Raw genomic sequence first — 11,571 nt, forward strand, 5'->3', positions numbered from 1 at the left:
CTAGTTCTCTAGGGGCAATGGTGGTCCTGTGAACACCGCCCCCTCCCGGGCTGCCTTGTGCCAGGAGAGAACACCTTTTCCTAAAGGCACAAAGGGAGCCCAGGGATTAACTCTGCATCCAAACTGAGCCCTCATACCACTGAGTGAGTGTGTGCCCCTTACTTAAAAATGAAAAGAGGAAAGAAATTCAGTAGCTCACACCCCTTTGCTACCTTTGCTTCCAGAACTTGGGGAATGAGAATTCTGATGTCCTGCTGGAGTTTTCCCCCATAGCTGCATAAAGGGTCAGTGGGGACAGGAGGGGAGTGGTCCCTGCCTCCCGGAGCCAGGCCGAGAACCCCTTAGCAGGTGCAGGCTTTGCCTGGGATCTACTCTCTCCCTGTAAGGACGCTGGGGACAGAATGGAGTGCCCAGAGGTGACCAAACTGGGGCCAGAGAGACAGACAGGGCTGCAGGACCCCAGGCAGAGGGGCTGGGTAAGCTGACCCACAGAGTCAGCAGTCAGGGTCCTGCTCTATGTGTGAGGTCCCAGCTCTGCCACCTCTGCAAGTCCCCTCCCTTGCTGGAGCCAGGATGCACAACATGCTGATGGTCCCAGACCAGGGTCTCCACAGTGTCCCATGGAGTGTCAGTTCCTTGTCAGCCCCCAAGGGGCTCCCACAACCTGGCAAAGCTCTGTGATGGGGCCCTGGGGACAGTGAGGTGAATCTCCCCTGAACCCCACCCTCCAGCAGCGCAGAGAGCAGAGTCTGCACTCCTGGGGTAGCCCTTCCTGTCCCCAGGTAGGTCCTTTCAGCCAAACAATAGCATCTTGTTGATGTTTTAGTTACTTGCTCCAGGGACAGAAGCAGAACTATGGTCAGATCCAGGAAATCAAAACCGAAGAGGCAGTTTTGATGACAAGTTTCCTCCTGCACCTCTCCCCCACCCCCACCCCCACCCCCACCATGAGAAATGTGGAAATCTTCTGATTTTCAGGCCAAGCAGTGGTAGGTCCTCGGTGTGTCAGGGGTATTCTGAGGACGTTCCTTTCTGTCAACTATTGTGTCATTTCCTGGAGCTGCCTCCCTCCTCCTTCTGCCTCTTGGTGGCTTCCCCCCCCCCGCCCCGCCAGGCATAGCTCTGGTCGCCTGTCCTCTCCCTGGGTTCCTTGCAGTCTGGGTCTCAGTGGTAACCTCTCTGCTGAGATCCCATTCACCCAACACCCTGGGTACATCGTCATCTAACTGTCACACCCTCCTGCATGGTCGCTCACTATCAGTGTCTCCATGTGACACATGAGGAGCCTGAGGCCAGAGAGGATGTCACCAGCCCAAGTCCCCAGCAAAAGCAGCAGAGCCCAGGTTCCAACTCAGCTCTTTCTGTCTCTAAAGTGTCCACGTGAAGGCTTTCCACAGGAGACACTGATGCAGCTACTGAGACATTGGGGGAGAGGGTGGAGGAGGGTCCATGGGGAGGCAGTCAGCCAGGAGCCAGGTGAGGAGGAGTCAGATGGGGCAGCAGGTGAGAGAGCATCCACAGGGAGGTGAGGGGGAGGGCAGAGGTGAAAGAAAGACCCGGAGAGAGCAGAGGGGGTGGGTGGCCACAGGGCTGTGGACCTCACAGTGAGGGGAGTGGTGGAGGCCCAGCAGGCAGTCAGAGTAGGAGCCTCAGAGAGGGAGGATGAGCCAGGGATGAGGCAGCCCAGGAATCAGAGGAGGGAATATCTCACTGCCTGGTGCTGGAGATCCTCCCCTATCCCCTGTCACTGCAGGCTCCAGGCTCTGAAGCCTTTGCGTCCACTTCCTAGCTACAGGGTAGCGCTCCAGTAGCTGCTCTGGCCCCTGTCAGCTGTGAACTCCTCTGCTCACAAGAAGCTGTATTGCAGTTACGATGATCGTTGTCATTATCGCCATTGTTGTCATTGTCATTATTCCTGAAGCCCTACCTGCTCTCCTGACTCAGATGGCAGGAGGGGCAGACCACACACCAGCCATTGGGAAGGATGGCAGACAGACTCAGGTGACCCAGTTACTCTCCCACTGGGTTCACACCTTGTGTTGTCCCTTCCCTTTGAGTGTGGCAGGTCCTGTGACTTCCTTCTAACAACAGAAAGTGACCAAGGTGATGGGATGTCGCACCTGGATGATGTTGTTACTTGAGATCCCATCCTGCAACCACCTCCTATAGAGACTCTCCCTGGTCCTGATGGAGGCAGTGGACAGGTTGGGAACCCACGTGGCAAGGAACTGTTTTCATCCAGCCTATTCCAGGGCTCAAAGGACCTTCCCTGGTTGTCCACAATAGTTTTCCAGCAGTGCCCAAACTCTGAGGGAGGAGGAAGATAAACTCACCTCCAGCCTCAGGGGTCAACAAAGGTGTAAGAGTCTTAGGGACAGGCTCTCTGCATCATCAATTCCATCTTCCACTTTCTCTTCCCTCCCCAGGAACTTAGCTTCCCCCTCAAACCCTTTCTTCCGATTGAAATTGGATCCAGCCAGAATCTCATTCTTTTTGGAAGCCCCCAAATCCTTCTTCCCCTTCCAACCACCTTCCCTCTCTTCCCTGGACCTCATCTCCTCCCCTGAGCTCTCTTCCTCTAGATTCCCAAGACTTGTCCTCAGTCTCCCATCAGCTCTGCTGGCAGCAACAATGGTTTCTCCACCAGGGATTCTAATTCCTGCCCACCCCTTCTAGCAACTTCTCATGAACCTTTCCCTGCCCACCTCTGTGGGTTGCACGCTGACCTGTGGAGGTCATGATGGTGATGCGGGCCCGGCCCCCTGCAGTGATCACAGCCCCTCCTCATATCCTTCCACACAGTCATAGATGCAGGAGGCAAAGATGCTCAGGCTCACATGGCTGTTCCCCCGCAGGAAGGCAGCCACTTCCTGGGCACAGTCAGGGCCGGGGCTCCAGGAGATGAACCAAGTGACCCTGTAGCACAACACCAGGTCCAGCTGCCAAGAAGGAACCTGGTCCAGGAAGCACAACTCTGCATGACAGCCTGTCTGAAGAAATAACTCTGAGCTAGAAAGAAAGAAAAGTGTTAGGTTTTTTGTTATGAGCAGGAGGAGGGCTGGGAACAGGTTGAGGCAAGTGAAGCAAGGTCTCTAGCACAAAATTCGAGAGTGGTAACTCAAACCAAACTTAGTGCGGTCGAGTTGACTCTGACTCATAGTGACCCTGTGGGACAGAGTAGAACTGCCCCATAGGGTTTCCAAGGATCGGCTGGAGGATTTGAACTGCCAACCTTTCTGTTAGCAGCCAAATGCTTAACCACTGTGCCACCAGGACAGTCGTCAGGGTGAATAATACCATAATGCAGTGTTGAAATGACAAATCAGTGTTATTGTGCCTGTTTTGGCTCAGCACATCACTATTACTGATGTCTCTGTACCTAGATGTGTATATTTTGGTCATCATGGGATTTTTGCTTAATTTTGATTATATTCATCTTGCATTAAAATAGTATTCATCTTGATTACTGACTTTTCTGGGCTCCCTCTAATTTTGCACCCAAGGCCAGTGCCTTCATGGACCTTCCTGTCATCCTGATACTGCAGTAAGGAGATGAAGAGCTGGAGGACGGAGGAGGGGGGAAGCCAGTGGAGCCCCAAGGTCACTGGGCTAATGCCATCGAACTGGGTGTGCTCCCTTCATGGGAATTTGCTCTCCGCCATCTGCCACCACCCACCACCCCACCTGCTCACACCAATCATTCCACAGGCTTCTACTCTGGGCCTCACCTGTGCTGAGCCCAAGGGTGACACGGACTCTGTCAAAAGAGCTCCCTGTGCAGGAGCACTGAGGACCAGGGGCCCCGCAGGACCCTCCCCAAGGTGGGGGCCTGGGTGATGGGAGCAGAGTCATTGGTGTGCTGATAGAAATTGGGAGATTTGTCCCACCTGCAGTGAAAGGATTTTCAAACAGGGACTGGGACCCAGCCAGGCCACTACGACAGTGCACAGATGATAGAGGAGTGTGAAGGGTGTCACAGGTGAGGTGAGAAGGGGCCATGGGGCATCCCTGGACCAAGTGCAGCTGATGAGGCAGGTGTGGGGACCAGGGCCCTTGAAGGAATCTCCCAGCAGTGAGTGGGGTCCTGCAAGGCCCAGATTCAGCCCAATGTTACCAGAAGGAGCATCTGCACCTGGGCCAGAACCAGCAGAGACTCAGCCTCCAAATCAGAGGCCATCCCTGCAGGGGCCTGGGAGGAATGTCCCTCAGCTTCAGGGTCCCTCCATCTGGCCCATCCCTGCTCCTCCACAAATAACGATGACACCTGACCCCACCGCACTGTGGGCTCTGCCCTCGTCTGGGCCGCCTCCCTCCTCTCTACCTGCCTCAGGCTTTCTCTTCTGCCAAGATCAAGACCAGGAAACAGACATTTGGGAACCTGGGCCTTGTGAACACAGAATATGAACCATTGCAGGCCCTTCTTGCCCACATTTCAATGTTGTGAAGATGCTCTTTGCTCTCCACCTGGGGGCAGTACTGGGGTTATGACGGGTCCTGGGCAGGTTCGCAGAGAGCCCCGGTTGTCTATTGCAACTCTGATACCATCCATCCTGGGGGCATTCCGAGGCGAATAGGGTGAGACACGGAGCATGGGTGACTTTGGGCCTGGGGCATGGTGACTTGTTGCCGATGTGTGTCTTGAGGCCAACCAAATCGCAATGCCTGAGTAGATCCCATCTCCACTCTATTCCAGGATAGTCTTGCAGGGTCCAACGGTGAGAGAAACTGTGGAACAGCCCAAGTACAAAAGAGAACCTTCTACCAGCGATGTCCCTGGATAGGGACAGATCCTGCCTGGCTTTGGCTGGGCTGAGACAGTCACCTGGTTGCACAGGAAGCCTCTATCGTCATTCAGTAGGACCCTGGAGTTGCAGTCCAGGAGCTCTACCTCATAGCACAGGTAGGCCTGTTTCTGGCCTTGGACTGAAAGATCATTTATAAAGTTCAGCTGGAATGTGACTACATCCATCAGGTCTCTAGGAAAAGGCAGGAGAATACCACAACTCAGAGGCTCCTTCTGGGCCCCCTTCCCCCTTCATGCTCCATCCCCTCCACCTTTTTTTTTTTTTTGCTCACTGTGCTGGAGGACACCCAGCCGCCTCTAACCCTTTTTGAATGCTCATGGGGAAGTCATCCCAGTCCTTGGGGCTCCTTGGCCTTGTTGGAGGCTCCCAAGAATTGGTGCAGGTGCTCAGATACTTTGATAAGCCCCACACCCCCGGCCCTGGGTGGAGTTGGTCACCCTTCCTGGCTTCACATTCTGCACTGTCCTGGCTTCAGATGACCCAAGTCCCTGTTGGAAGTGGACCCAATGGGGCTCCTGTCCCTCGCCTGCAGATTTAACCCTTGCTGGACTGTGCATCAGAGCCAAGTACACTCCTGAGAGGGACCAACAGGGGAAAGAATGCCAGAGTGTTCTTTTTGAAAACCTTAAGGGTTTTTTTTCTAATTATGAAAATAATGCTTTATGAAAACAATCATAAAGCTGAAAATAAAAATAAAATTTTGCCTTTGCTCCCCTCGTTCCCAGGCCTTTCTGAAGCAGAAATGCTGGAGGGCAATGCCGGAGGACGATTCCGCAGGGTCCCACCCAGGAGCTGAGGACATGGTTGGAGACGATGACGTGACATCACAGGGAGGTCATGGCTGGACCAGAACAGACCAGTGAGAGCGAGGAAAAGAGAGGATGAGGCCCAGGAGTCAGGGGAGGAGCCCCCGAGGGGAGGGGAGTGGGTCCCCACCGAGGAAGCCCCAGAGGAGCCCCAGGAGGAGAGAGACCAGGAGGGTGGGGTCCCTGGACCTCAGGGCTGTGCTTCTCTCCATGTCTTCAGTTTCTTCTCTGATTCTGGGCCCTGCATCCTCCTGCTCCTCCTCCAACTCCCAGGAGCCTGTACAGTGTCAGAGGGACCAACAAACAGCTGAGTGGGAGACAGTAGGCCCTGCTTCACTCACCAGGACACATCTGAGCAGTGCCCTTTGCTCTGCCACCAGCCACTGAGTTCACGTCTGCTACATGGAAGGACCTCATGGCCACACAACTCAACTATGGTCTCCTGGGTTCTGCTCCCAACACTAAGATTAGCCCTGACACCTGCGCTCTGCAAACAGGGCGTTAGGGGACACTGTCCACCCCTGGAGGAGACCCAACAGGACAGGACTTTGAGCCGCCGGAGGGCACGTCCAGGCAGGACCTTCCCTGCATCCCCAGAACCACCAGCCCCAGCTATGACGTGACTGAGGCTGGATGCTGGGAGCCAAGTGGAGGACGGTGGGGGTGGGGAAGTTCTTCCTGTATGCCTGGCCCTTGAGGGAAATTTCTGATTTTATTATAAAAGCAACTTTGAGACTGAGGTATCTCATAGCCATGAGACAAATGAGAAATGAAAGGGAAAGCCCTTGTCGCCAAGGTGGAGTGGAGTGGCGTGAACCCAGCTCAGCATGACCCTAACACTGTGCTCTACATAAGGACATCCCAAAGGAGCAGGACCTTCCTTTCAGAGCCCCCACACCCTCCCTGCGCCCTTCTCCCAGCTTCGGTGGACCAGCCTGGAAGGAAGGTGTTTGCAGGGTTGGCCCCACGGAATTGGCCCCCCTTAGTCTCTGGCCTCCTGCTCCGGCCTCCTATCAGCCCCCTCTCCTGCTCACTCTCCCCCCATGCACCAGAAAAGGACATATTGCCAGAGAACACAACTGCCCCACCCTGGGCACCTGGTGCAGGGAGAAGTCTCCTCAGACCCTACCCTGTCACTCACCGTCCTGAGGGTGGGAACTATCAGCAACACAGAGGTTTGTTTGTTGTTTTATGTTTCGTTTTTTTTTTAATTATACTTCAGATGAAAGTTTACAGAACCAAGTAGCTTCTCATTAAACAATTAGTACACAGATTGTTTTGTGACATTGGTTACCAACCAACCCCACGACACTTCTCAAACTTGAATTCCCTATTACCAGCTTTCCTGTCCCCTCCTGCCTTCCAGTTCTTGCGCCAGGGCTCGTGTGCCCCTTTACTCTCATTTTGTTTTATGGGCCTGTCTAATCTTTGACTGAAGGGTGAACCTCAAGAGTGACTTCATTACTCGGCTAAAGAGTGTTTAGGGGCCATACTCTCGGGGCTTTTCCAGTCTCCTAACTGGGACTCTTTCAATCTCCCTGTGTCCTGTGGACTGGGGCTGGCTGTTGGCCTGCAGCCCCACTGCACCATGGCATTGCGACTCCTCCCAGGCCCTGAGGTCAGTCAATTAGTCAGTACACCTCCCCAGGCTATACAGGTGGATGGGAGGCAAGGACAGCCTGCCGAGTAACCTCTGGCCTCTACACTTGGAATCTGCCATGAACGGACAGGGACCATGGGGGTGTGAGGGCCACTGTGTCTGTGCCACAAGTATAGGTGCACCTTCGGACCTTCTCAGGGCGAAGCACTTTGTAAAGGTTTCCCATCTTCAGTGAACTTTTTTTTATCTTGGTACAAATATATGTAACAAAACCTTTGCCATTTGACCATTTTTTTTCATGTGCAATTCAGCGATATGAATTACATCAATCATGTTACGTAACCATCACCACTATCCATTTCCAAATTTTCCCATCACTGTTCGCAGACACTCAGAGCCTCCTGGGCGGTGGCTCCAGCTTTCCCCCTCTCTCTAACCCGTGGTAACCACAATGCACTTTGCTCTCTGTATGTTTGCCAATTGTAGATATTCCACATAAGTGGGGTCAGGCAATATTTGTCTTTCATGGCTGACTTATTTCACTTAGCATAATGTTTTCAAGGTTCGTTTATGTTGTAGCACATATCAGAACTTCAGTTCTCTTTACGGTTGAGTAATACTCCACTGTATGTAGGTACCATGTATGTATATGTGCACCATTCATGTGTACATGTATGTTTATCCATTTCTCTGTTGGTGGGCATTTCAATTGCTTCCACATTTTGGCTATTGTGAATAGTGTTGCAATGAACATTGGTGTACAAGTATTTGTTCGCCTTCCCGCTTTTCTTTTGGGTACATACCTAGGAGTGGAATTGCTGGGTCAGACGGCACTGGGTTTTTTATGATAGTTTCAGGAAACCCTAGTGGCGTAGTGGTTAAATGGGATGGCTGCTAACGAAAAAGGTCAGCAGTTCAAACCCACCAGGCGCTCCCGGAAACCCCCTGGGCCAGTTCTACTCTGTCCTGTGGGATCGCTAAGTCGGAATCTACTCGATGACATCAGCTTTGGGGTTTTTTGGATGATAGGTGCACATTTGCTGATGTGGCATGACTCAAAATGAGAAGAAACAGCTGCCAACATCCATTAATAATTGGAACATGGAATGTACAAAGTAATAATCTAGGAAAATTGGAAGTGGTCAAAAATTAAATGGCACGTATAAAGATTGATATCCTAGGCATTAGCGAGCTGAAATGGACCAGTATTGGGCACTTTTTATTTTTTTTAATTTATTGTGCTTTAAGTGAAAGTTTACAAATCAAGTCAGTCTCTCCTAAAAAAACGTACACACCTTACTATGTAATCCTAGGTGCTCTCTCCCTAATGTGACCGCACACTCCTCCCACCCACCCTGTGTTCCCTGTGTTCATTCAGCCAGCTCCAGTCCTCCTCTGCCTCCCCAGCTCACCTCCAGACAGGAGCTGCCCGTATAGTCTCATGAGTCTACTTGAGCCAAGTCACTCACCCCTCACCAGTATCATTTTCTGTCTTATAATCCAGTCCAATCCCTGTCTGAAGAGTTAGCTGCAGGAATGGTTCTAGTCTTGGGCTAACAGACAGTCTGGAGGCCATGACCTCTGGGGTCCCTCCACTCTCAGTCAGACCATTAAGTCTGGTCTTTTTACTAGAATTTGAGGTCTGCATCCCATTGCTCTCCTACTCCGTCACTTGCTCTCTATCGTGCTCCCTGTCAGGGCAGTCATTGGTGGTAGCCGGGCACCATCTAGTTCTTCTGGTCTCAACCTGATGTACTCTCTGATTTATGTGGCCCTTTCTGTATCTTGGGCTCTTATTTTCCTTGTGTCTTTGGTGTTCTTCATTCTCCTTTGCTCCAGGTGGGCTGAGACCAATTGAGGCATCTTAGATGGCAGCTTGCTAGCATTTAAGACCCCAGATGCTACTCACCAAAGTGGGATGCAGAGCATTTTCTTAATACATTTTGTTATACCAGTTGATCTAGATGTCCACTGAAACCATGGTCCCCAGGCCTCTGTCCCTGCTACTCTGCACTTGTAAGCATTTGGTTGTATTCAGGAAACTTCTTTGCTTTTGGTTTAGTCCAGTTGTGCTGACTTCCTCTGTATTGTGTGCTGTCTTTCCCTTCACCTAAAATAGTTCTTGTCTGCTATCTAATTAGTGAATACCCCTCTCCCTCCCTCCCCACCCTCATAACCATCAAAGAATATTTTCTTCTGTGTTTAAACTTTTTCTTGAGTTTTTATAATAGTGGTCTCATACAGTATTTGTCCTTTTGCGACTGACTAATTTCACTCTGCATTATGCCTTCCAGATTCATGCATGTTATGATTCATGGATTCATCATTGTTCTTTATCGGCGTGTAGTATTCCATTGTGTGACTATGCCATAATTTGTTTATCCATTCATCCGTCGATGGGCATCTTGGTTGTTTCCATCTTTTTGCTATTGTAAACACTGCTGCAGTGAAAACGGGTGTGCATATATTTATTCCTGTGAAGGCTCTTATTCCTCTAGGATATATTCTAAGGAGGGTGATTGCTGTATCCTATGTTAGTTCTATTTCCAGCTTTTTAAAGGAAGTGTCAAATCAACTTCCAAAGTGGTTGTACCATTTTACATTCCCACCAGCAGTGTATAAGTGTTCCAGTGCCTCCATAACCTCTCCAACATTTATTATTTTGTGTTTTTTAGATTAATGCCAGCCTTGTTGGAGATGGAATCTCACTGTAGTTTTGATTAGCATTTCTCTAATGGCTAATGATCATAAGCGTTTCCTCATGTATCTGTTAGCTACCTGAATGTCTTCTATGGTTAAGTGCCTCTTCATATTCTTTGCCCATTTCTTAATTGGGTTATTTGTTTTTTTGTTGTTGAACTTTTGCAGTATCACGTAGATTTTAGAGATCAGATGCTGATTGGATTTGTCATAGGCAAAAACTTTTTCCCAATCTGTAGGTAGTCTTTTTACTCTTTTGGTGAAGTCCTTGGATGAGCAAAAGTGTTTGATTTTTAGGAGCCCCCAGTTATCTAGTTTCTCTTCTGGTGTTTGTGCATTGTTAGTAATATTCTATATACTGTTTATGCCATGTATTAGGGCTTCTAGCATTGTCCCTATTTTTTCTTCTATGATCTTTATCATTTTAGATTTTATATTTAGGTCTTTGATCCATTTTGAGTTAGTTTTTGTACATGGTGTGAGGTATGGGTCTTGTTTCATTTTTTTGCAGATAGATATCCAGTTATGCCAGCATCATTTGTTAAAGAGACTGTTTTTTTCCCATTTAACTGACTTTGGGCCTTTGTCAAATATCAGCTGCTCATAGGTGGATGGATTTTCATCTGGATTCTCAATTCTGTTCCATTGGTCTATGTATCTGTTGTTGTACCAGTACCAGGCTGTTTTGACTACTGTGGCTGTATAATAGGTTCTAAAATCAGGTAAAGTGAGGCCTCCCACTTTGTTCTTTTTCAGTAATGCTTTACTTATCTGGGGACTCTTCCATATGAAGTTGGTGATTTGTTTCTGCATCTCATTAAAAAATGTCGTTGGAATTTGAATTGGAATTGCATTGTATCTATAGGCTGCTTTAGGTAAAATAGTCATTTTCACAATGTTGAGTCTTCCTATCCATGAGCAAGGTATGTTTTCCCACTTATATAGGTCTCTTTTGGTTTCTTGCAGCAGTGTCTTGTGGTTTTCTTTGTACAGGTCTTTTACATCTCTGGTAAGATTTACTCCTAAGTATTTTATCTTCTTGGGGGCTACTGTAAATGGTATTGATTTGGTGATTTCCTCTTCGATATTCTTTTTGTTGGTATAGAGGAATCCAACTGATTTTTATGTGTTTATCTTGTATCCTGATACGCTGCTGAACTCTTCTATTAGTTTCATTAGTTTTCTTGAGGATTCCTTAGGGTTTTCTGTGTATAAGATCATGTCATCTGCAAATAGAGATACTTTGACTTCTTCCTTACCAATTTGGATGCTCTTATTTCTTTATCTAGCCTAATTGCTCTGGCTACAACCTCCAGCACAATCTTGAGTAACAGTGGGGATAAAGGGCATCCTTGCCAGTTTCCCATTCTCAAGGGGAATGCTTTCAGAATCGCTCCATTTAGGATGATATTGGCTGTTGGCTTTGTATAAATGCCCTTCCATTCCTATTTTGCTGAGAGTTTTTCTCATGAATGGGTGTTGGATTTTGTCAAATGTCTTTCTGCATCAATTGATAAGATAGTGTGGTTCTTGTCTTTTATTTATATGATGGATTACATTAATTTTTTTTGCTAATATTGAACCATCCCTGCATACCAGGTACGAATCCCACTTGGTCATGGTGAATTATTCTTTTGATATCTTGTTGAATTCTATTGGC

General features: G+C 49.2%; 1 pseudogene; it reads right to left on the reverse strand.

Annotated features, from left to right (window-relative positions):
• Nucleotides 1-4,969, reverse strand: LOC126076494 (DNA dC->dU-editing enzyme APOBEC-3G-like; annotated as a pseudogene).
• Between the last annotated feature and the right edge of the window lie 6,602 nt (nt 4,970-11,571).

This window comes from Elephas maximus, chromosome 4 (assembly GCF_024166365.1).
Source record: "Elephas maximus indicus isolate mEleMax1 chromosome 4, mEleMax1 primary haplotype, whole genome shotgun sequence".
In the NCBI taxonomy this organism is placed as follows: Eukaryota; Metazoa; Chordata; class Mammalia; order Proboscidea; family Elephantidae; genus Elephas; species Elephas maximus.